At 37.6% G+C, this 27,944-nt stretch overlaps 1 long non-coding RNA gene across 1 annotated transcript in view; it reads left to right on the top strand.

Moving 5' to 3' along the window:
• Positions 1-27,944, top strand: part of LOC136830528 (uncharacterized) — a 657,803-nt gene that overhangs the window by 582,186 nt on the left and 47,673 nt on the right. The gene's annotated exons all lie outside the window — the stretch shown is intronic.

The following is a 27,944-nucleotide window of genomic DNA, read 5'->3' as shown; positions in this document are numbered from 1 at the left end:
TCTCCCAACAGAGCACCTGTAAGTGCCTTATTGGAGGAAGTTGCTGTATCTTTACGAAAGAATGAAACGATCCAGGAAGGAACGATAAAGGAATTGTGGACGCGGTGAGAGGGGAAAACTTCACAGCCTCTTTAATGAGAGACGGCAGTTGTAATTAATGACCCGAAGAATTTATTATGGGTTAGCAGGGGCATGTAAATCATTACCGGGTGCTGGCATCCGCTGTTATAACATAACAAATTCTGAGTCACAACCTGCCCTCTGTTATGAATGCTGATAATTCTTTTTCACAAATTATTGCAATAAATCATAAAATGTTATATGCATGAATGTTACATTTCCAGGCAACTTTTGCGGATTTAGTATTACGAAAATTAGCTATCCCGTTGGTAAAGAGAGAGAGAGAGACAAAATGCAATTTTTTATTAATGCACCAGGTCCAGGCATTGAAAGAGACGAGAGGCAAAGGAGGTGTTTCTGAGAAAGTCCTAACGAGCGTTTGGGTTATATTTGCTGAAGGAGAATCCAATATCAGGTCATAAGGAAAGGAATTATGACCGGTAGGTATTTTTTGAGTACCGAGGAGGAATGGGAGGGAGTGAGAATGGCGAGAGCACTTCTCCAACTGGCCCCTGAAAGGGTTCCTCTATTTGGGGCAATATGCAGTTTCGGGAAAACTTAGCTCTTACGCAAAACTTGCGAAACAGACAAGGGCGCGAAGCGGAGGGAAGTAGGCGAAGATTATGCTCTTGTGTAACTCAGAATAAACCGCAGTAAATGATAAAATGGTCTGCTGTCGCAATAGAAGTCCACGGACTTTTTAAACATAGTCGCTGAAGAATGTATAGATCTTTGTTAAGAGAAGTAAAAAGAATACTTTAAAAAAAACCTGCAAATTGTGGAAAGTGCAATTAAGGCGTCATAGGTACAGACTGAAAGTTGGAAGTAAACCTGTGATTCATGTAAATATGATACGCAGTGGCTCATTCTCTTAGATATAATGACTGGGGCCATTGCATGTTTTGTCCATATTTATTTGTATTCATCAGCCGCTTCGAAATGGGGGAATATGTCTTGTTTTTCTTTTTAACCTTCTTAACCACCGCGTCCATCTTTCTGTGCCCCTGCACACAGGTCTGCACACAGTCCTGCCCTCTGCCTTGCAGTGGCACTTCAAGTTATCTCCTTTCTTTTTCATCCCAACACTCACTGTTCTCAGGCATTCTTCCCTCCTTCCTAAACCCACAGACCCTCCTTGTTGCTTCAGTAAGCCCATTCCGGAATTTTACACTCTTCATGCTCTTCAGATTTTGTGTTTTAATAATAGCCCAGTTTTCATCAAATTTTTCTAGTCTTGCTCTTTTATCTTCCTCCTTACAAAACTCATTCGTCTAGAATACCCTTACAGCTACATCTGCACCCTTTCTCTCCAACCTGAACTTCCATCTATCGTAATTTTTTCCATAACCAATAAATGATGATGATATAACTCAGTCCACTTTCATGACATCCATCAAATTGCTATTCCGTCTACTCGGAACAAATACCTAATCCAGCAAACATTATTCCTTGACATTCTCATTTTCCAAATATACTTGTAAGTACTTTTCTCAGGGAGCTTTGTATTTCCAACAGTCAAGCCCCTTTCCTAGCACATTTCCACAAGACTCTCTCTCTCTCTCTCTCTCTCTCTCTCTCTCTCTCTCTCTCTCTCTCTCTCTCTCTCTCTCTCATTTATTCTGAGAAATTTGTATCTGCCCACAATGCCATCTCTTTCTTTATGATCCGAAACTCCCGATCATGCATTGCCATAGTAATTTAATTTGTAGGATACATATAAAAAATTTTCTTCAGCGACATTCATATGCATATTAACAAACAAGACTTCGAGAGCCGATCTCTTTGTTATACCATATGTCTGGCAAAGTATCTCCCTATTGTGTTAGAGGGGGAAAAAAGTCATCTCTAGCGCAACAGAAGATTATATCTTAAAGTTCACTGACAGGAATATTCAAGTGACCATCTGGTCCACAGACTCTACCCAGAATTATAATGATATCGACTCGTTACTTTTCATAAGTGTAACACTTTTTTTAAAGATAAAGTAAAATAAAAAAAAAACCATATTGGTAACATATGACAGAAAGCTGTTATATCGTTACGTAAGGATGAACCGTTCTAGGGAGGATCGATGATAGAATTAGGCGGAGACAGAACAAGAGACTTTAAAGAACCTTTATGGAGATGTGGTGGTTATAATTAATGGCCTAAAGGATTTATTTTGGGTGAGAAAGGGCACTCAAACTAAGACCCGACATTAACTAACTATTTTTATCCAACAAAGTGTTAAATCACTAACTGCCAGCTTTTATGAATGCTGCTCGTTCTTTTTCACGAATTATTATTAAAAATAAAGTAAACAAGATCTGATATGATTATTGGTAACATTTCTACGCGCTTTGCTGCCTAGTATTTAATAAAAAAAACTCAGCTATCACGATGAGAGAGAGAGAGAGAGAGAGAGAGAGAGAGAGAGAGAGAGAGAGAGAGAGAGAGAGATTTTTTTATTAAATGAACCAAGTCCGGCCATTGAAAGACATGAGAGGCAGAGGAAGTGTTTCTGAGAAAGTCCTAATGAGCATTTGGATTATATTTGTTGAAGGAGAATCCAATATCGGGGCATAAGGAAAGGAATTATGACCGGTAGGTTCATTTGAGTACCGAGAAGGAATGAGAATGAGTGAGAATGGCGAGAGCACTTCTCCAACTGGCTCCTGAAAGAGGGTTTGGGGGGATGGGGCGCTCCATTTGGGGCAATATGCAGTTTCGGGAAAACTTGCATCGTACGTAAAACTTGCGAAAGAGAGAACGAGGCGAAGACAATGCTCTGGTGTAAATAAGAGTAAGTTAAAGTAAACGGTAAAATACGTCTGCTATCGCTAAATAACTCCATGAACTTTTTTTTAACTTATCCCAAATAATGTATAGATCTTTGTTAAGAGAAGTAAAAAAAAAAATACTTAAGAGAAATATTTGCAAACAATAAAAGAAAGTCGTAGGTACAGCATTAAAATCGAAAGTAAACCCGTGATTCATGTAAATATGAATCGCAGTGGCTGACTCTCTTGGTGCTTAAATCCGCGCGTAATGAGGTGTGGGACCGAGAATCTTGCACAAAATGCAATAGCCAGAATGCAGAGGCGAAAATAAATCAGAAAAGACATTTTTTGAGAAAACCGAGAACGAAAAGTTAAAACGCTTTGGAAATGTTAAATGAGAAGGAAAGAAATGTAAATGCAATAAAGAAATCAAACGAACAAAATTACTGTGAAATCGAGAGTTGACCGATAAATTTGTTAAAACAGAGGAATTAAGTTCAAGATAAGCGCTGTTATGACACTGATGGATTGCGGTATTATGCTGACTGATATTTCATTTTTCGTTTGATGCATATTTTCTGATCATGGGACACTTTCCTGTAGAGAAAATGGTGATTATTTCACAATCTTTCACCAAATGACGCTAGCCTGAAATAGTATCTTTTATCGATTATTCAATCTGGACCAGGTTTTCAACCTACTTGTAGGGGCTTTGGCTTTAAACATCATTCATCCACCCACGGAAATCAGTTTCAATGACAATTGCATTTATTTTCTCCAAAACTAATGCATTTATTAAAACAACGCACTTCCCTAGTTATTGCAAACAATCATTCATTTAATGTTGCAACATGATTTTCTATTAATTTTCTTTTAACAAGAAACTAAAATCGTTTAACACCACACGACACAGGGCAATTGCTGTCCATTAAAATGAAACCATTTTTCGTTTTTAAATAATTCATTGTCTATAAAATGAAATGTAAAGTGAACTGTAGAGAAACTGCGCACTCCCAGTGTGACTGATGACGCCACATAATTTGCAATCAATCATTCAACTTACATCTGATACCCTGGGAAAGGGTTTTATATTGTCGTCGGTATCTTTTATGGATGAATGACCCCAGGCCTATTTTTCTCTTTTTTTTTTAGAGAGGTCAAATGGGGAATCGACCCCTTCCAAGTTCCTCGTGGCAACTTGAAATCGTTTCGCCATAAAAAAAAATGAAAAATAAAACATTAAAAGAAAAAAGTTAAATAAAAAGTGACGTCCATAAATCATACTACAGTGCTTCTCCTTTTTTCAGTTGATGTTATTCTTATTGACAGAAAGCAACGAGTGGTAGTGGCGAGGAATAATTGTCATAACTATATGACCTGAATCCTCAGTATGAAAAAGCCGCTGAAATTATTTTACTTCCCAGTGCAGTTTTAGAACTTGAGAGGAATAATTTCCTCTTGTATTGAAATTAAGCGGTTGTTTTTATAAACAAGAAACACAAAAGAAAATTTATTGTCTTGATTACTGCAGTACCATCCTGTGCTAGTCAGTAAAACTGTCAATGATTTGCAGTATATAAGTCTTGGAGGGACAAAATGCAGAGATGAGTGTACGGAAATATCCTACACATTATCTCCATGATACCTTGACGAGTTTTCTCTATCGAATTTTTTCTGCCTGTTTACGAAATCATTCCTCAACTTCTTTCTCATTCGCCATTCTTTGTATACCCTGATGTCCCTTAGGCTTCGTCATTTCTTCCTCTTTCGGTTTAATTTAGATCTTGACTTTTAAACTCTCATCGGTAGTTGATGTTTTTTAGAATTCCCAGCTGTGGCCGTCGTCTGTGCTGCCCATGCCCTCTTGTATTCATTCGCCCACTTCTTCAAGGTGGAACAGGAGAGAGTTCTCACCAATTGTGTTCTTCTGTTGTGTGCCTTTTTTTTTTCTAACCTTCTTCACCACCTTGTCTAGCCTCCTGTACTCCTGCTCACAATCCTGCCCTCTACCTAAATTATCTCTTTTTTTTCTTTCAGTAAATTCTCATTTTATAATCCCACCGCTTATTATTTTCAATCTTCCCACCTTCCTAAACCCCCAGACACTTCTTGTTGACTTAGTAAGCCCAACCTGGAATGTGACACTTTTCATGCTCTTCAGATTTTGTTTTTTTCATTCTAGCCCATTTTTCATCCAGTTTTTCCATGTATGCTTCTCTCACTTCCTCCCTATAAAACACTCGCCTAGAATACCCGTAGAGCTACTTTCTCCTCACCAGCCTGAACTTCCATCGATCTTCATTTCCCATAGCCAATTAATGATGAGATAAAACTCAGACCACTCTTCTTCTTTTCATCATAACATCCATCAAAATGCTCTTCCGTCTACTCAGAACGAATACATAATCCAACAAACACTTTTCCTCGCCATTTCCTTATTCTAAATGTGCTTGTAAGTGCTTTTCTTAGGGAGTCTTGTATTTCCGACAGTCAAGCACCTTTCCAGCACCTTTCCACAAGACATTCTCCATTCTCTTTAACACTATGAAATTTGTATTTTTCCGCAATGCCATCTCTTTCTCTACCATAAACTTTTGCATTTAATTCATCTAGCACAACCACCCTTTTTATGCTACCCAAAACCACCAAGATATAGATTCAGACTCATCCAAACACGATCTTTCACTATTATTCGTTTACAGTCCTGGAACTTTAACAGCCCCCTGACACAGCTTTTTCTTCCACCGCTGTCTCTTTCACCAGTTCCACAAGTGCTACACTGTCTTTAGCTCTGCACCAATCACCCCTTGCCCTTTCGCCTTTGTCTCACTGAGTACCAAAACATCCTTTCCATAAAAATAGTACAACGCATTTCTCCTCATTTGTGCCCCATCCACGCACATTCAAAACCTAAAGATGGATTGTCATTTTACATTTCTGACTATTTGAAAATAAATGCAGGTTACGGTCTAAATTCCAATATCTCCTGCCATTTCATGACTTTCACACTACGGTGTGCAGCAAGAGTGCTGTTATTTCTCAGAACTCTTTAGAAGTACTTCTGATATATATATATATATATATATATATATATATATATATATATATATATATATATATATATATATGTATGTGTGTGTGTGTGTGTGTGTGTGTGTGTATATATATATATATATATATATATATATATATATATATATATATATATATATATATATATATATATATATATATATATATATATAATATATATATATTATGTGTGTATGTGTGTGCATGGGTGTTTGTGTAAATGTATCAAGAAGAGTCATTTACAATAATCCAATTTAGTAAATTCGGGAAAACCCGTTCATCAAAATAAGAATAAGGGAGTTAACAAAGCAAGAAGATTCTCTAATCAAAGATAACAAGCATTGCTTTATCCTCCGTCTTCAAGTGGCGGGCACTGAAGGTCAGCAATGAATTCGTGTCTGTTCCCTCCGTGGGTGGATTTTCCCTTCGGAACACTCGAGATGCGCCGAATGACTCTATTGACCAGACAGCCGAAGGCTACGCTGGCCGCCAGTGTTTGAGAGACCTTTTGCACGCGAGTGCCTCTAAACGAACGAGAAAGATTCTTTTATTAACAGTGGGGGAGGGGGTGTTATTATTCAATGAACTAACATTTTTCTTCAATTCGGGCATTATCTTTCAATGCCTGCCTTGTCGGATAAAAATTTTTTCGAAATATTGCAGAATGAAAATCATTAAATACGCGGAAATACAACGTGAAATTTATTTAGGCCGACGTCATTTTTCACGAACCCATATAATTCTGTTGTAACACTATTGCTTCCTCATGAACTAGTATTCTTGAAATGTTCTCCACAAACACTGTAATATTTGGAATGTTAATATTAGGGGCGGGGTTTTGTAACAAATATTTGGATTTATATTCTAACTCAAATATTTATTTAAACAGATTGCGCATTTTAAACCAGCTTATAATTAATTAAACTTCCATTGCTTCTTCACTCCTACTTGTGTTTCCTCCTCTTTATTTTGTATTGGTGTTTTAAACGTTTTCCCCATTTTATTATTTTTCCACTTTCTGTCATCCTTTCTCCATGTTTCTCTTTTCTGTCGTTGTAGCAAACGAGTTACCAGTTTATTTATATAGCCACACTGAACGAGAGACCCATAAATTTAACGAAACGTCTCGAAATTATTTTCAGCCCGAATACTTTATTCCGGAGCCTCAAATGCTAATAAAATCTAAATCCCATAACGGTCGCCACTGGAAAAGTCACTGGGCCGTTATGTAAGGATGAAACGGAGGAGGAGAAGGGACGAAAAAAGATCTGGTCAGCGAGAGGATCAAAGCTCCTCTTGAGATCTGTCAAGAAGAAGAAGAAGAAGAGAAAGCGGTTGGAAATTTATAGTCTCAGAGATTCAATTTTGGTCAGTAGGGGTATGTAAAAGGAGACCCATTTGATGGCATCGACTTGGAGTTCTCAGTTATTTGACGGAATCTGGAATAAAGCTCCGTTAACCAAATTCCTGTATAATTTTACGCCTCCTCTCTGTTTATTCTTCTTTTTATCCAAAAGTTTAAGCTGGGAAAATACACTTTATATTTCGATTTTTTCTTCTGTTTCCTCGGTGTTAACCTATACATTTTCATCCTCTTTATTAACGACAACCTCGAGTTTTCTTCTTCTCCTTTTCATAATTTGTCGGAAATCAACTCTCCCTTTTCATTCTTACTTCATTCCATCAGCCAGCTTCTATTATTTGCACCTAATTGAAATTTCCTCAGTTCATTCTACAGCTTTCATCATCAGAGTACATTGTCTGATTGAGGATACCAGAATTCAGTTAATTTCCATTTCCCCATGAAGCAGTTTACCCGTTTCTATGTCTGATTTCCTATTCAGTTTCCAGTCCTGCTTGATGGAAATAGACTTCAGCCTTAGTGTTTCAAAGTTCTGACTTTCAACACCGCAGGTTCATTGCAGTGTCCCAATATTGTGTGTTTGTGTAGAATATTATCCTCTCATTGAAGATATGTACAGTATATCAATGTTTCCTTTGTTTCATCTGAAGATGCGATATCAATCACTTTTCCACTGACCTGATAGATGTCCCCTCCACCCCTCTCAAGCAGCCTGCCAACACCCGCCAGTCTCACTAACTGCACATTACCTTTGAAGAGTATGCTGTCCCCAGGTTGCTCTGGGCTGGAATCTGTTTCTTTTCTACATACATACATACATACACATACACACACACGCGCACACACACACACATATATATTCGCTGTTCCGGATTTGTGGCTTCACCTATTCGTGAATTTCTCAGTGGAACGTATATATATGCATTATCCACAAAAAATTCGCCTATTTGAGGCATTTTTCATAGAGAAATATTCACAAATTACTGTATTTTCGTATCTTCCTCACTAAATGCACTTTTTATGATAAAACTGAAAATATTCTGGTATAAGGATTTGTACAGTTTTTTTGTGTTTTGAACTATCAAAATAGGCAATTATAAGCATTTTTAGAGGGTTTTAAGTATTTGCGGATTTGAGCTATTTGCGTGTTTGGTGGTACGCATCCCCCACAAATAACGGGGTCGACTGTATTACGTATGCATATATCTCTCATGCTTTATTTAGCTTTTTTATATAATTACACACACACACACACACACACACACACACACACACACATATATATATATATATATATATATATATATATATATATATATATATATATATTACTTATTCATGCTTTTATTTAGCTTAGGTGTGATGTTATCAGGAACTCACAACAAAAAGAAGGTATCCTTGACGTTTGCCTGTTTATGAATAGGGTTGTAGGGCGAAAACATGGTATGTGACCCGTAAGAGAGTACCTGCTAGAATCTTCAGTTACCATAACCTCAACAATCCGACAACATTTTCTGAAAATATTCGCGTGCCTCAGAGAACGGTGATTCTTCTTCCTACAAATCAACCGAAGATATTAACTGGAGCAACTTTAGTCACACTACCGTTCATGTAACAAGAGCTTGTAAAGAACTTTGACAGCATTGTCGATAAACTCATGGTCATAATTTCAAAAAGTTTCAAGCTTCCAGGCCTCGTCAACAACGATCCACGTAGGTCTTAATAAACCAGCCAGACTGGGTGTCTTGATTTTATATCGAGGCTTCAGCTACTGGGCACGATAATTACTTATATATTTGCCTATCTATTTATGTAATTAATTGATATATATATATATATACTCGTATATATACATATATAAAAGATTCTTTTATTAAATTGGGCTGGTTATTATATACTGAACTGACATTTTTCTTCAATTCGTGCGTTGTCTTTCAATGGCTGCCTCGTCGGTAAAGAAAAATATTCGAAATGTTGCAGTATGAAAAGAATTAACTACGCTGAAATTCAACGTGGAATTTATTTAGGCCGACGTCATTTTTCCCGAACCCGTATATTCTGTTGTAACACTATTGCTTCCTCATGAACTGTATTTTTGAAGTGTTCTTCAAAAACACAGTAACATTTTTGAATGTTAATATTATTATTCACTCTTCCTTATGGGGTTTGTAAAAGTAGGGGCTGGATTTTGTAATTAGTATTTGGATTTATGTTCTGACCCAAAAATTTGTTAGGACAGATTGCGCATTTTAAATCTGCTTATAATTAATTTAAACTTTCATTGCTTCTCCATTTCTACTTGTGTTTCCTCCTCTTCATTTTTTGTCAGTATTATAAACGTTTTCCCAATTATATTATTTTCCCATTTTCTCTCATCCTTTCTCCATATTTCTCTTTTCTATCGTTGCAGCAAACGAGTTATCAATTTATTTATGCTATAAAGCCACACTGATCGGCAGACCCACAAAGTTAAAGAAAAACGGCTCGAAATTATTTTCAGCCCAAATACTTTATTCTGGAGCCTCAAATGGTAATAAAATCTAAATCCCATAACGGTCGCCACTGGAAAAGTCACTGGACCGTTATGTAAGGATAAAACGGAGGAGGAGAAGGTACGAAAAAAGATCTGGTCAGCGAGAGGATCAAAGCTCCACTTGAGATCTGTCAAGAAGAAGAAGAAGAAGAAGAGAAGGCGGCTGGAAATTTCTAGTCTCAGAGATTCAATTTTGGTCAGTAGAGGTATGTAAATGGAGACCCATTTGATGGCATCGACTCGGGTCTCTCAGGTATCTGAAGGAATTTGCAGAAAGCTCCGTTAACCTAATTCTTGCATAATTTTACTCCTTCTCTCTGTTTACTCTGCTTTTTATTTAAAAGTTTTATGTCCGTTATAGTTGAGTAAAATCCATTTCTGTTACGATTTGTTTTTCTTGTGCCTTGGTGTATCATATTTAAACTTTTCATCATATTTATCAACGACTGCCTCGAGTTTTCTTCTTCTCCTTTTCTTAGATGTTTCGTGATTCAACTCTCCAGTTTCCTTCTACCTTTCTTTCATCAACCAGCCTCTTCTCATTTGCACCTAATTGAGATTTCCTCTTCATCCTACAGCTCTGATCTTCAGAGTATATTGTCTGATTGAGGATACCAGAATTCAGTCAATCTCCATTTCCCCAAGAAACGGTTTACCCGTTTCAATGTCTACTATCCTATTCAGTTTCCAATCCTGTTTGATGGAAATGTAATATATAGTCAGTGTTTCAAATCTCTAACTTTCATTATAGTCAGCTCATGTCACAGTCTAAATACTGTATGTGTGGAACAATGGCCTCATATTATGGTGTATCTTTGCTTCCTATGTTTCATCTGAAGGTACAATTACAATCACTCTCAATTACAATCACTCTTCCACTGAGCTGAAAGATCTCCTTCTCACTCCTCTCTAGCGGCCTGGTAACTCCCCTAAGGCTAACTACTAACCTTGCATTCCCTCTGAAGAGTATGCTATCCTTGGATTGCTCTTGTTTGAGTCTTTATTTTCCTCATCGATCCTAACCTACATAAAGGTATTTATGATGTATATGTATGTATGTATGTATGTATGTATGTATGTATGTATGTATGTATGTATGTATATATATATGTATATATATATATATATATATATATATATATATATATATATATATATACATGTATATATATATATATACATATATATATATATATATATATATATATACACAGATATATATATATATATATATTGATATATATATAAATGTATATATATATATATATATATATATATATATATATATATATATATATATATATATACATATATATATATATATGTATATATATATATATGAATATATATACATATATATAATATATATAATATATATATATATATATATATATATATATATATATATATATATATATATATATATATATATAAAAACAGTCGACCCCTGCCTATTCATGGTTCCAGATTTGCAGCTTCACCTATTCATGGACTACTCTGTGGAACATACAGTATATACACATTATTCACAGAAAATTCATCTATTTGCAGTATTTTTCATAGAGAAATATTCACAAATTACTATATTTTCATATTTTTGTGACTAAATGCACTTTTGGTGATAAAACTATTAAAATATTCAGGCATAAGCATTTTTAGAGTTTTTTTTTGGTGTTTTGAACTATCAAAATAGACAGTTATAAGCACTTTAGAGGGGTTTTAAGCATTCGCAGATTTGAGCTATTTGCGGGGGTTAGCGGTACACATCCCCGCTAATTCTGGGGGTCGGCTGTATACATATACATATGTATATATATATATATATATATATATATATATATATATATATATATATGTATGTATGTATCTATGTACATGCATATACTGTATATACATGTGTTTATAATATATAATATACATAGTTTATAAAATATAAATATATATATATATATATATATATATATATATATATATATATATATATATATATATATATATATATATATATTTAATATTTAAGACTTTTAATAAGACATGGCAATTATAATTAATGTCCTAAAGGATTTGTTTTGGTTGAGAAAGGGCATTTCAATCAAGACCCGTATTAACAACTGCCGTTTTAACCCAACAAAATGTGAAGTCACGATCTGTCAACTTTTATGAATGCTGTTAGTTCTTTTTCACAAATTATTGGAAATTAAAGTAAACAAAATCTGGCATGCTTACTGGTAACACTTCTACATAAGTTTTGCCGTTTAGTGTTTAGTATAATGAAAATGAGCTATCACTATGAGAGAGAGAGAGAGAGAGAGAGAGAGAGAGAGAGAGAGAGATTTTTATTCAGTGAACCAAGTCCGGCCATTGAAAGACATAAGAGGCAAAGGAAGTGTTTCTGAGAAAGTCCTAATGAGCGTTTGGATTATATTTGTTGAAGGAGAATCCAATATCGGGGCATAAGGAAAGGAATTATGGCCGTTAGGTTTTTTTTTTTTTTATGATTGCCGAGGAGGAATGAGAATGAGTGAGAATGGCGAGAGCACTTCTCCAACTGGCTCCTGAAAGGCGGCCTCCATTTGGGACAATCTGCAGTTTCGGGAAAACTTGGATCGTACGTAAAACTTGCGAAAGAGAGAGCGAGGCGAAGCGGAAAGAAGTAGGCGAAGACAGCGCTCTGGCGTAGATAAAAATAGGTCGAAGTAAACGATAAAATACGTCTGCTGTCGCAATATACCAGTGCAACATTTTTTACCTTTCTCTGAAGAATGTCTTGGTCTTTGTTAAGAGAAGTAAAAAAAAAAAATGCTAAATCACAAACATTAGCAGGACTGTGGAAAGCCAATAAAAGCAGGTCGTTGGTACAGAATGAGAAATTAATGTAACCCCGTGATTCATGAAAATATGATGGGCAGAGGCTGACTCTCGGTGTTTAGATCTACGTGAAATGAGGTGCGGGACCGAGAACGGTGTTGAAATTTCAGTTGTCAGAAAGCAAATCCAGAAAATACACCAGAGAAGGCATTTATTGAGAAAATCGAGAGAGAAAAGTGAAAACATTTTAGAAATGGTCAACTCCAAACGGTGGATGAAAGAAATTCGGACGCAACAAAGAAGACAAACGAACAAAATTAAAATCGAAAATTGACAAAAAACTGATAAAATCGAAAATACTGATGGATGCAGTTTTATAAAATTCTTGTTATAACTTAGTGTTTTGAACGCAGGGACACTCACGAAAGATTTTCCGTGATTATTGCAAAATCAGCGATCATTTTTTCACCAGATGACGTCAGTCTCATAGAAATATCTTTTATCGATTACTCAATGGAAGACTTTTATCCTCTTTTATATTACTTCCGGAAGACTTCTTAACTTAAGATACCATTCATCCACTCATCCAAATTAACTGATATTGCCACTCGTTCTGTAAAATACAGATTAATCTGTATTGGAGAGCGAGATGTTGCGTTTTGAAAACCAATACAGAACGCCATTTGTTCTGTATTTGGATGTCTGAACGTTATTATTTTAAAATTACATGAGCTTATTTTTCAGAATCTTATTGCAAAATTATGTGTTTGTCGATGGTTGCCTTCGATACGTGTAAAATACGCGGCAAGATGGCACGCGGCATAATATGACTCAGATGACGTCAGTCTCGCCACCCACTAACCCATTACCCTTAGCCCCCCACCCCCTTCCCCGGCAGGAATGACCGATATCCATAGAAATGATGTTACTCTTTTATCGAAATAAATTATTTTCGTATAGTTCTGAAGGAATAAAGTTAAGTATACCTTAGTTTGAAGACCACTGAGCTGATTAACAGCTCTCCTAGGGCTGGCCGGAAGGATTAGACTTATTTGACGTGGCTAAGAACCAGTTGGTTACCCTAGCAACGGGACCTACAGGTTATTGTGAAAAACCGAACCACATTATAGCGAGAAATGAATTTCTATCACCAGAAATAACTTCCTCTAATTCTTCAACCGGTCGGAGAATCGAACGCAGGCCCAGCAAAGTGCAACTTGATATCGGCCCGTCCAACGAGGAACTGTATAAAATAAACTTGATGGCATACATATATATATTATTTCATTGCCTGTGTCACCATGTCATTTAGTTTTTTGAATTTCTATAGACTTGTCACCACTGATAACTCAACAAAAGTGATCTTCCAGTCCTCATCACATATGAAACATTTTCATGTTAGTTGCACAAGCTGCACACAGCCTCAGAATGCCCCAGCTGAAATTGCAATTACTGTTTTCTATATTTTTTCTGAGCTCGAGGTGGCAAAGTTATCAGTGGAAATTGCATTTATTTTCTTCGAAACTAATGCATTTACTAAAAACACATGACAAGCTATGACAATCATTCAAGCGAATAAATATTCATTTAATGTTGCAACATGATTGTTCATCATTTTTGTTTTAACAAGATCCATAAACCGTTGAACACCACGCGACATGAGGTAATTGTTGTCCATTAAACTCAAAGTAAAATCAGTTTTTCTATTAAATTCATTCGTCGTCTGTAAAATGAAATGTAAAGTGAACTGAAAAGAAGCTGCGCACTCTCAGTGTGATTGATGACGCCACATAATTTGCAATCAATCATTCACTTGCATCTGATACCCAGAAAATGGTTTTATACTCTCTTCTGAGTCTTTTATGCGGTGAATGACCCCAGGCCTATTTTTTTTTTTTTTTTTTTAGGGGTCAGTTGAGGAAGCGACCCTTTCCAAGCTATCCTTGGCAACCTGAAAGCGTTTTGTCCATAAAAAAAAACTTCAAAAGGCAAGCTGAAATAAAAAAAAAAGTAACGTTCATTAATCATACTCATGAAAACCTATTGCCTGTATCCCTTTCTCTCGGCCTATGTTAACCTTTAACCCTGATGAAAGAAAACGTGTAGTAGTGGCGAGGAATGTTTTTCATAACTATATTAACTGATTCCAAAGTTTAAACGAAAAAAATCAGAAATTATTTCACTTCCCAGTGTACTTTAGAACTTGAAGGGAATAATTTGCCCTTATACTGAAAATAAGCTGTTGTTTTAATAAACAAGTAAAAATACGCCGAAGGGTCTTCAGCGCAGTCGAGTTTTCTGTACAGCGTATAAGCAAGGCCACCGAAAGTAGATCTATCTCTCGGTGGTCTCGGTATAATGCTGTATGAGCAGCGGCCCATGTAACTTTAACCACGGCCCGGTGGTGATTATCGGCTAACACGATTAATAACCTTAATCTTAAATATAAAACTACTGAGGCTAAAGGACTGCAATTTGGTATGTCTGACGACTAGAGGGTGGATGATCAACATACCCATTTGCAGCCCTCTAGCCTCGATAGTTTTTGAGATCTGAGAGCGGACAGCAAAGGTGCGGACGGACAGACAAAGCAGGCACAATAGTTTTCTTTTACAGAAAACTAAAAGCAGTAAAAAACTTTCTTGTTTTGATGACAGCGACACCATCTTGTGCTGTAGATAACTGTCACTGAGGTAAGATTCTTGAAAGAAGAGTGATTTGGAAAGCTGCTGTTTGTGTAATTATTTCCCTTTGGAGGTTCGCTACTCAAACGACGACCTGGAGGGACAAAAGCAGACATAAGTAGAAGAAAATAATCCTCACATTTTCTGTTCTATATATTCTTTAAGTCTTGCCTCAACTCTCTTTTCCTACCCGTTTGCGAACCCAGTATCAATGGCGTCGCTAATGGGGGACCAGGGGATCATCCCCCTTCCCCGCCAGGCCTAGCACTCGCTAAGCCCGAGTTCGAGTCTCCGGCCGGCTAATGAAGAATTAGAGGAATTTATTTCTGGTGATAGAAATTCATTTCTCGCTATAATGTGGTTCGGATTCCACTATAAGCTGTAGGTTCCATTGCTAAGTAACCAATTGGTTCTTAGCCACGCAAAATAAGTCTAATCCTTTGGGCCAGCCCTAGGAGAGCTGTTGATAAGCTCAGTGGTCTGGTAAAACTAAGGTATACTTAACTTAACTTACCCCCCAACTGGCCCACCCAGTTGAAATTCCCTTTGTAGCTAAACTTTAACAATTACAGTATTTGAAAATTGAACTCTATAATTTCAAATACAGGTTTACTAATTATTAATACTATTATCTTCCTTCACTCACTTGGATATGCACATTCGGGAATAGTCTATTTTACCAGTTGCAGAATTGGTACATTAGTTTTGTGTAATTTTCTTTGGGCCCCCCAAAAAATATCTCGGTCCCACCTAGGCCCCCACCTTATGGAATGCTAGCTACGCACACTGCCCAGACTTCATTTCTTTCTCTTTGGCATTCCTCGTACACCCTGATTTCCCCGAGACTTCACTGTTTCTTCTTCTTTCCGCTTCAATTTAGCTCTCTGCTTTGAAGCTCTCATCGGTTGTCGATGTATTTTTGATGACCCGTTTGGGGCCATTCCAAGTGCTGTCCATATTCGGTTGCTTTTATCAGCCTACTTTCAGATGGTGGAATAGGATGGGGAATGCTCACAAGTGTGTTTTTCAGTTATATGCCTTCTTTTTCTTTCTAAGCTACTTCTTAGCCACCTTGTCCATCTTCCTGTACCCTTGCACACAGTCCTCTATTCTGTCTGGCAATTGCACTACGAGGTATCTCCTTTTTTCATTTTTCCATCCCAGCTGTCACAGCTTTCAATCCCTCTTCCCACTTTTCCAAACCCACAGACACTTTTTTGACTCAAAATTTTACACTTCATGACATCCTGTGTCCTCTTTCTGTCTGGCACTCCTCCTTTTTTCATTTTTCCATCCCAGCTGTCACAGCTTTCAATCCCTCTTCCCACTTTTCCAAACCCACAGACACTCCTTTTTGACTCCACGATCTTAATTTTACACTTCGTATGCTCCTTCACATCCTGTGTCCTTAAGCCTAGCTTTTCATGAATTTTTCACTTTCTTGTTCTCTTCATATCCTCCACATAAAACTCATCTCTCTAGATTGTCGTTAGAACTGCGTTTTCACCGTTTCCTGTCCAGATTGAAAACCCATCCATCTTAATTTTTTTGCCGCAACTAAATAATAATGAGTTATTCCCCAAAAACCAATCCTCTACTCTTCATCACATCCATCAACTTGCTCTTCTATCTGCGGAACTATATAATATGCACACTTTTCTGTGGGAGCCATGTGTTACTGACGATCTAGACTCTCTCCTTTCTCGTTTACTCTGTCACCTACCTTTGTATTTAAATCACCTAGCTCAGCCATTCTCTCGTGCTGCCCAATCCAAACAGGAACAGATTCAGACTCATCCAAAAAGATTCACTCCCATCCTTTTACAATCCTGGAACTTTCACACCCACTGACATGGCCTTTTTCCCCCACCACATTCTCTTTCACCCATTCCACAAGTGCTATACCATCTCTAGCCCTCCACCAGCCATCTATCCCTAACATAATCAGTCCGTCATTTCGCCTGTGTCTCAGTATCAAAACATCCTCTCCTTAAACAAATCAGTACCATATATTCCTCAGCATCTGTGCCACATCCACAAACTATCGAAACCTAAAAATGGATTTTCATTTTACATTTCTAGTTATTTGCAAATAGATGCAGGGTTCGGGCTAAAACCATATCTCCTGCCATTTAGTGACTTTCACGCTACTGCAGGCAGCGAGAATGCTTTTATTTTCCAAAGTTCTTCAGCAGTACTCATCTGCCATTTGCTGGGCATTTCAAAATTTATATATGTGTATATACATGTGTATATATATATATATATGTATATTGTATATATATATATATATATATATATATATATATATATAATATATATATATAGATATAGATATATATGGTTGTATGTGTGTATATATACAGTATATATATATATATATATATATATATATATATATATATATATATATATATATATATATATATATATATCCTTTGTTAATTCCTTACTTTCATTCTATTGGACAAGTTTTCCCGAATTTACTGAATTGATAAAATGTAAATGACTCTCTTGATTAAGTTACAATTAAGTTACACGCCCATACACACGCATGCATGCACACAAACACATATATATATATATATATATATATATATATATATATATATATATATATATATATATATATATGTATATACATGTTTGTATGTATGTATGCGTGTGTACAGGCGTGTAACTTAATTGTAACTTAATCAAGAGAGTCATTTACAATTCATCAGTTTAGTAATCTCTGGAAAACTTGTCCGACAGAATGATAGTGAGGAATTAACAAAGAAAAAGACTCCTTAATCTGAGATGACAAACGTTGATTTATCCTCCGTCAGTAAGCAATGGCTGCTGAACACTAGCAATTCATTCGTTGCAATTCCCTCCGTGGGTGGATTCTCCCCTTTGGAACGCTCGAGATACGCTGAATGACTCGACTGACCAGTCAGCTGAAGGCGACGCTGGCCGTCAGCGTTTGAGAGACCTATTGCAGGGAGAGCCGCTGAGCGAACGAGAAGGGCTCACCATTTAAGTGAAGCGTCCACACTTCTGTAGGTAAGATTTCTTATGAAAAGAAGAGGAGGAGGGGGAGAATATTCAATGAACTTTTTTATTGGTGCATTGTCTTCCAATGGCTGCTTTGTCGCTAAGAAAAATGTTCGAAATATTGCAGTATGAAAAGGATTAACAACGCGGAAATTGAGCGTGGAATTCATTTAGACCGACGTCATTTTGCGTGAACTCGTATGGAATTGAATTGAATATAGAATTTGGGCCAAAGGCCAAGCACTTGGACCTGTGAGGTCACTCAGCGCTGAAAAGGAAATTGACAGTGAGAGGTTTGAAAGGTGTAACAGGAGGAAAACCTCAAAGCAGTTGCACTATGAATCAATTGTTAGAAGAGGGTGGAAAGTAAGATGTAAGAAAGAGAATATGAAAGGACGTACAGTGAAAGTAACGAAAGGGGTTGCAGCTAGGGGCTGAAGGGACTCTACAAAGAACCTTAAGTAATACCTACAGTGCACCGCATGAGGTGCACTGACGGCACTAGTCCCCTACGATGGTGAACTCGTATATTCTGTTGTAACAGTATTGCGTCATTGTGAACTGGTATCTGTGAAGTCTACTCCAAAAACACTGTAACCTTTTTAAATGTTTATGTTGCTATTCACTCTTCCTTATGTCTTTAATAAAAGTAGGAGCTGGATTTCGTAATAAGTGTTTGGATTTGTATTCTTGCTCAAATATAAAATTCATTTTAACAGTTTACGCATTTTGAATCGGCTTATAATTAATGCAAGCTTCCGTTGCTTCTTCATTTCTACTCTGTTTCCTCTTCTTCATTTCTTATCAGTATTTTAAAAGTTTTTCCAATTTTATTATTTTTCCATTTTCTATCATCTTTTCTCCATATTTCTCTTTTCTAACATTGCAGCAAACGAGTTATCAATTTAGTCATATAGCCACACTGAACGAGAGACCCTCAGAGTTAACGAAACGGCTCGAAATCATTTTAAGCCCGAATACTTTCTTATGGAGACTTGCATGCCAATAAAATAAAAATCCCATGACGGTCGCCACTGGAAAAGTCACTGGACCGTTACGTAAGGATAAAACGGAGGAGGAGGAGAAGGTACGAAAAAAGATCTGGTGAGCGAGAGGATCAAAGCTCCTCTTGAGATCTGTTAAGAAGAAGAGGAAGAGAGGGCGGTTGGAAATTTCTAGTCTCAGAGATTCAATTTTGGTCAGTAAATGGAGACCCATTTGATGCCATCAACTTGGATCTCTCAGGTATCTAACGCAAACTGAAAAAAAAGCTCCGTTTACCAAGTTCCTGTATAATTTTACTCCTTCTCTCTGTTTACTCTTCTTTTTATCCAAAAGTTTTATTTCCGCTAAAGCTGGGTAAATCCCTTTTCTATTCCGATTTGTTCTTTTCTTGCCATGGTGTTTACCCACACTCTTCACCATTTTTATTAAAGACCTCCTCAAGGTTTCTTCTTCTTTCCTTCAATACGTCGGATATCAACTCTCCCTTTTCTTTCTGCCTTCCTTCCATCAACTAGCCTCTGTCAGTTGCACCCAGTTGAAATTTCCTCGCTTCATCCAACAGCTCTTATCTTCAGAGTACATTGTACGTTTAAGAATACCGTAATTCAGTCAAATTCCATTTTCTCCACGTGTCAATTTACCCGCGTCTGCGTCTGCTCTTCCATTCAGTGTAATTCAGCCTAAGTGTGTCAGAGTTCTGTCTTCCACTACTGTATGTTCGTTTCATTGTCCCAGTAATATGCGTGTGTGTGTGTGTGTGTGTGTGTTTGTGTTTGTGTGTGTGTGTGTGTGTGTGTGTGTTTTGTGTTTGTGTGTGTGTGTGCTGGAATATTGCCCTCTTACTCCTCTCAAGCAGGGTAACATCCGCTAACACCCGCTTTATTCCTCTGAAGATTTCAGTCACTTTTCCACTAAGCTGGAATATGTCCTTCTTACTCCTCTCAAGCAGCCTGGTAACATCCGCTAACACCCGCTAGGCTAACTATTCGCGCATATCCTCTGATGAGTATGCTGTCCTCAGATTGCCCTGGTTGGAATTTGCTTCTTTTCTCCATCAGACCTAACCTAACAAAAGCATATCGTGCCCTATATCCGTAGCGACCTCGATATAAATTCAAGACACCCAGTCATATTATCTTATCAAGGCTTTCGTGAGTTGTTAACGAAGCCTGGAATTGGAAGCTGTTCGAAAACCTCTTCATTATGATCATAAGTCTCTCATCAATTTTTTTACATTTTTCAACCCGCTTTTGTTACTTTCCCTTATCATTGGGAAAGATACACTAGTGTCCTGTGTCTCTTTGGTAAGATTAACCCTAACATGCAAGAGAATGTAACAAAAGATGCTCCCAGTTATATCTTCAATTGTAGGAAGAAGTGCCATTGGTTTTGTAGGAAGCAGTGGCATTGGTTTCTGTGGCACTGTGAATTCCGTGGTACTGTGAATGCTTAGTGAATGCAGTATTGGTTTCTGTGGAAGAAGTGCCACTGGTTTCTGTGGCACTGTGAATGCTTGTAGGAAGAAATGGCACTGTGAATGCTTGTAGGAAGAAATGGCACTGGTTTCTGTGGCACTGTGAATGCTTGCAGGAAGACGTGGCAGTGATTTCTGTGGTACTGTGAATGCTTGTAGGAAGAAGTGCCATTGGTTTCTGTGGTACTGTGAATGCTCATAGGAAGAAATGGCACTGGTTTCTGTGGTACTATGAATGCTCATAGGAAGAAATGGCACTGGTTTCTGTGGTATTGTGAATGCTTGTAGGAAGAAGTGCCACTGGTTTCTGTGGTAATGTGAATACTTGTAGGAAAAAATGACACTGGTTTCTGTGGTACTGTGAATGCTTGTAGGAAGAAATGGCACTGGTTTCTGTGGCACTGTGAATGCTCGTAGGAAGAAATTGCACTGGCTTTTGTGGTACTGTGAATGCTCGTAGGAAGAAATGGCACTGGTTTCTGTGGAACTGTGAATGCTTGTAGGAAGAAGTGGCACTGGTTTCTGTGGAACTGTGAATGCTTGTAGGAAGAAGTGCCATTGGTTTCTGTGGTACTGTGAATGCTTGTAGGAAGAAGTGGCACTGGTTTCTGTGGTTCTGTGAATGCTTATAGGAAGAAATGGCACTGGTTTCTGTGGTACTGTGAATGATTGTAGGAAGAAGTGGCACTGGTTTCTGTGGTACTGTGAATGCTTGTAGGAAGAAATGTCACTGGTTTCTGTGGCACTGTGAATGCTCGTAGGAAGAAATGGCACTGGTTTCTGTGGTACTGTGAATGCTTGTAGGAAGAAATGGCATTGGTTTCTGTGGTACTGTGAATACTTGTAGGAAGAAGTGGCACTGGTTTCTGTGGTACTATGAATGCTTGTAGGAAGAAATGTCATTGGTTTCTGTGGTACTGTGAATGCTTGTAGGAAGAAGTGCTATTGGTTTCTATGGTACTGTGAATGCTTGCAGGAAGAAGTGCTATTGGTTTCTGTGATACTGTGAATGCTTGTAGGAAGAAGTGCCATTGGTTTCTGTGATACTGTGAATGCTTATAGGAAGAAGTGTCATTGGTTTCTGTGGAACTGTGAATGCTTGTAGGAAGAAGTGGCAGTGATTTCTGTGGTACTGTGAATGCTTGTAGGAAGAAGTTGCACTGGTTTCTGTGGTACTGTGAATGCTTGCAGGAAGAAATGGCACTGGTTTCTGTGGTACTGTGAATGCTTGTATGAAGAAATGGCACTGGTTTCTGTGGTGCTGTGAATGCTTATAGGAAGAAATGGCACTGGTTTCTGTGGTACTGTGAATGCTTGTAGGAAGAAATGGCACTGGTTTCTGTGGTACTGTGAATGCTTATAGGAAGAAGTGCCATTGGTTTCTGTGGTACTGTGAATGCTTGCAGGAAGACGTGGCAGTGATTTTTGTGGTACTGTGAATGCTTGTAGGAGGAAGTGCCATTGGTTTCTGTGGAACTGTGAATGCTTGCAGGAAGAAGTGGCAGTGATTTCTGTGGTACTGTGAATGCTTGTAAGGAGAAGTTAAGTATATCTTAGTTTAACCAGACCACTAAGCTGATTAACAGCTCTCCTAGTGCTGGCCCGAAGGATTAGATTTATTTTGCGTGGCTAAGAACCAATTTGTTACCTAGCAACGGGACCTACAGCTTATTGTGGAATCCGAACAACATTATACCGAGAAATGAATTTCTATCACCAGAAATAAATTTTTCTAATTCTTCATTGGCCGGTCGGAGACTCGAACGCGGGCCCAGCAGAGTGCTATCCGAGAACTATACCGACCCATCCAACGAGGAACTGTATGAAGTGGCACTGGTTTCTGTGGTACTATGAATGCTTATAGGAAGAAGTGCCATTGGTTTCTGTGGCACTGTGAATGCTTGTAGGATGAAGTGCCATTGGTTTCTGTGGAACTGTGAATGCTTGTAGGAAGAAGTGCCATTGGTTTCTGTGGTACTGTGGAACAGCAATGGTTTCTTGGTACCGTGAATGCTTGAAGAAGTGCCATTGGTTTCTGTGGTACTGTGAATGCTTGTAGGAAGAAGTGCCATTGGTGTCTGTGGAACTGTGAATGCTTGTAGGAAGAAGTACCATTGGTTTCTGTGGTACTGTGAATGCTTGTAGGAAGAAGTGCCATTGGTTTCTGTGGAACTGTGAATGCTTGTAGGAAGAAGTGCCATTGGTTTCTGTGGTACTGTGAATGCTTGTAGGAAGAAGTGTCATTGGTTTCTGTGGAACTGTGAATGCTTGTAGGAAGAAGTGCCATTGGTGTCTGTGGAATTGTGAATGCTTGTAGGAAGAAGTGCCATTGGTTTCTGTGGTACTTTGAATGCTTGTAGGAAGAAGTGCCATTGGTTTCTGTGGAACTGTGAATGCTTGTAGGAAGAAGTGCCATTGGTGTCTGTGGAACTGTGAATGCTTGTAGGAAGAAGTGTCATTGGTTTCTGTGGTACTGTGAATGCTTGTAGGAAGAAGTGCCATTGGTTTCTGTGGAACTGTGAATGCTTGTAGGAAGAAGTGCCATTGGTTTCTGTGGTACTGTGAATGCTTGTAGGAAGAAGTGCCATTGGTTTCTGTTTAACTGTGAATGCTTGTAGGAAGAAATGCCATTGGTTTCTGTGATACTGTGAATGCTTGTAGGAAGAAGTGCCATTGGTTTCTGTGGAACTGTGAATGCTTGTAGGAAGAAGTTTCGTTAGTTTCTGTGGTACAGTGAATGCCTCCGGATTGCTGTCGTACTGTTGAGGTTATGGTAATTGAAATTCTAACATGTACTGTACTCTCTTAAGAGTCACATACCATAGTTCGGCCCATAAAAACCTACCAGTACTGAAGTAAATATACAGGATCCCTTCTTTTGTCGTGTGTTCCTGATACCTGTTGGTGTTCAAATATCGCAGGATTTGTTCAAGTTCCTTACTGACAGAACTCTAGGTACTGCAATAATGGGAATTCCGTGCTCAATGTAGGCAAAACGAGTGTGGGACTTGTTACATTCTCCTTATGTCTGGTTGGGTTGGTAGGTTTGGTTGTTAGGTCTATATGCAGCAATATATAGAAGTGAGGAACTGGCTTTCATTTGCTTTTGCAAATTCGTCGATGAAGAGAAGAGGCCATTGTGAAACCTAGGAAAGATCTCTTTTGGAAAACAGATGTTATATTGTGAAACTTCAGATCATGCCTTGCGATGGTAAAATCAACTTTAGGATACGTATGAGCACTTTTCCTCCATTACATCCTTATACAAACTAGCGAACAGGACTTCGAGACCCGATTCCTTTGTTATATGAAATGTCTGGTAAAGTATTTTCCTTGTGTGTGTGTTAGAGAGAAAAGAAATTGCGTCTTCAGTACGAAAGTAGAACAAATCTTAAAGTTCATTGTCAGGAATGTTCAAGTAGGCAACATCTGGTGCACAGATTTTACCCAGAATCATACCGGTATCGACTCAGTGCTTTTCATAAGTACAATACTTTTTCTAAAGACAAATACATACTGATAAAAACAAAATCCTTATAAATACCATATAAAAAAATATGCTGTATCGTTACGTTAGAATGAAACGGTCTAGGGAGGAATGAAAAAAGAATTGGACGGAGAATAAAGAAAAAGCTTTTAAGATCCTTTAGTGAGAGATGGCACTTACAATCGATGACCTCAAGAATTTGTTTTGAGTTAGTAGGGGCAAGTAAATCAAGACCCAGTTTTGACAACTGTTATTTAACCTAACAAAATCTGGACTAACAACCTGCCCACAGTTATGAATGATGATTGTTCCTTTTTCATGAACTATGGTATGTGGCCCTTAAGAGAGTACAGTACATGTTAGAATATTCAGTTGCCATAACCTCAACAGTACGACAGCAATCCAAAGGCATTCACAGTACCACAGAAACCAACGAAAATTCTTCCTACAAGCATTCACAGTACCACAGAAACCAATGGCACTTCCTACAAGTGAAGATATAACCGGGAGCATCTTTTATCACATTCTCGTGCATGTTAAGGTTAATCATACAAAAGAGACAGAGGACACTAGTGTATCTTTCCCAATGATAACGGAAAATAACATTGAAGAGAGACTTATGATCATAATGAAGACGTTTTCGAACAGCTTCCCACTCCAGGCTTCGTCAATAACTCATGAAAGCCTTGATAAGACAATATGATTGGGTGTCTTGAATTTATATCGAGGTTGCTTACTGGTAACATTTCTATACATATGAAAAGCTCTTAGGTCACAGACAACTTATGAATTACAATACACAGTAGATGTTTGATTAATAAGCGTGGCTGAAGGCATTGGGAAGAATCTTGAGAGAATGTTTAGGTGGTGTCTGGCATGCATCCTGATTAGTAAAACTGTATACATGTCGAATGTGTCAGATATTCTTGAGACGCGAGAACACCCTGCCTAGCGACAAGACTTTGTGAGTTTATTCACCGCCAGATTCCGAATTGTTCAGTGTTCCCCAGGGTGTGAAGGGAATAAAACAAATTTGTCAACATATTAATAGAAGTCTTCGTGACTTTTTTTTTTTTTTTGGGTTTTAGGAGCCCATATCTCAGGGTGTGAAGGGATTAGTTTTTATCAAACAAATTTTTTTTCATGTTTTGCGAAAGAGGTTAAGATCATTGGGAATGTACTGAGACTTATTTTGAGTTTAGAGAGTTGAATGTGGTGGACTTTAATATGTTTGATCAACTGGTGAACATTAGTATTCTATTTTATTTCATCTCTTGTTTCTTGCAATCCAGTTATGTTAGATTATTGTCAAATAAATTATTTTGGGTAATCCTTGTTTCGCTGTAGACCAGAGAGAGAGGGAGAGAGAGTGAATGCGTGTGAGTATGTACAGATGTACGTTGCCAGTAGCCTTTTTGATGTGGTCACTATCAAGCTACCAATAGATGGGACTTCTGGGCTTTCTCGCAAAAGGCAAGCATGAGATTTTCTCTCGGTTGTGTAACACATGTTTTGCTGCATAGTTTAGTAACATTAGTAACATGAATATATAGCTATATATATATATATATATATATATATATATATATATATATATATATATATATATATAGAGAGAGAGAGAGAGAGAGAGAGAGAGAGAGAGAGAGAGAGAGAGAGAGAATGTGATTTTTGTTATTGCACCAGATCATGACATTCAAAGACTTTAGAGGCAAAGGAAGTGTTTCTGAGAAAGTCCTAATGAGCGTTTGGATTATATTTGTTGAAGGAGAATCCAATATCAGGTCATAAGGAAAGGAATTATGACCGGTAGGTATTTTTTGAGTACCGAGAAGGAATGAGAATGAGTGAGAATGGCGAGAGCACTTCTCCGACTGGCTCCTGAAAGGGTTCTTCCTTTTTGGGCAATATGCAGTTTCGGGAAAACTTGGCTCGTACGTAAAACTTGCAAAAGAGAAAAGGACGCGAAGCGGAGAGAAGTGAGCGAAGACAATGCTCTTGTGTAAATAAAAATAGGTCGAAGTAAATGAAAAAATATGTCTGATATTCCAGTATAGCCGCACAAACGTTTTGAACACGGGCACTCAATGTATAGGTCTTTAAGAAGAGAAATAACAAATTACTAATAAAAAATATTAGCAGGTTGTGAAAAATAAATAAAAGGAAGTCACAGGAACAGAATGAAAGTTGAAAGTAAATCTGTGAATCATGTAAATATGCTACGCCATGGCTGACTCTCTTGGTGCGTAATTCTGAGCGTAATGAGGTGTCAGACCGGGATCAGTGCTCAAATTGCAATTGCAAAGAGGAACCAAGAAGAAGAACGAAAATCAGAAAATAACATCCATTGAGAAAAGATAGAGAGGAAAGTACAAACGCTGTAGAAATGTTAAATGCCAAACGTCGGATGAAAGAAATGCGAATGCAGTAAAGAAGGCAAAAGAACAAAATGACTCAAAAATAGGAAATTGACTTACAAATTTTATAACAGCTGATTATTCAAGGTAAGAGCAGTTATAATATCTATGGCTGGCTTTCAAATTAATAATTGATAATATTTAATTGCTGGTTCAGTTTTTGTAGTCTGAGCACAGGGGCACTTGCTTATAGAAAATCGGGTGGTTATTGGACAATCGATAATTTGTTTCTGCAAGGTGCATCAGTCTAAAATAAATGTCTCTTAGCGATTATTCAGATAAGACCGGGCTTTGCTTTAAATACCACTCATCCACCCATCGAAATCAGTTACCAATGATAATTGCATTTATTCGCTTCAGAACTAATTAATTTATTAAAACAAACCACACGGCAAGCTATGACAAGCATTCAGGCAAATAAATATTATTTTGATCTAGCAACATGATTTTCCGTTAATCTTCTTTTAACAAGAACCTAAAAGCTTTTAATGCTATACGACACAAGGTGATTGCTGTCCATTAAAACCAAAATGAAATAAATTTTCCTTTTTAAATCATTCATTATCTGTAAAGTGGAATATACAAGCAAACTGTAAAGAAACTGCGCACTCCCGGTTTGATTGATGGCTCATAATGTGCGACCGGTTGTTCAACTCGCAGGCTGATGCCCTGGAAAATGGTTTTATTCAGTCGTCTGTATCTTTTATGCGGTGAATGACCCCAGGCCTATGTTTTCTTGAGGAGTCTGCTGGGGGAGTGTCCCTTTCCCAGCTTCTCTTGGCAACTTGAAAAGTTTCATCCATAAAAAAAAAACGAAAAATAAAACGGTAAAAGAAAAACTGAAATAAAAAAAGTTATGTCGTAAATCATACTCTGTTTCCAGTACTTCTCCATAAATCCCATAATGGCCGCCACTAGAAAAGTCACTGGACCGTTATGTAAGGATAAATCGGAGGGGGAGAAAGGACGATAAAAGACCTGGTCAGCGAGAGAATCAAAGTTCCTCTTGAGATCTGTCAAGAAGAAGAGGATGGGAAGGCGATTGGAAATTTCTAGTCTCAGAGATTCAATTTTGGTCAATAGAGGTATGTAAATGGGCACTCATTTGATGCCATCGACTTGGATCTCTCGGGTATTAGAAGGAACCTGGAATAAAGCTCCGCTAACAAAATTCCTGCATAATTTT

The sequence above is a fragment of the Macrobrachium rosenbergii genome, chromosome 4 (genome assembly GCF_040412425.1).
Source record: "Macrobrachium rosenbergii isolate ZJJX-2024 chromosome 4, ASM4041242v1, whole genome shotgun sequence".
In the NCBI taxonomy this organism is placed as follows: domain Eukaryota; kingdom Metazoa; phylum Arthropoda; class Malacostraca; order Decapoda; family Palaemonidae; genus Macrobrachium; species Macrobrachium rosenbergii.
The sequence above is the reverse complement of the archived record's forward strand: the minus strand, read 5'-3'. Positions and strand labels throughout refer to the sequence as shown.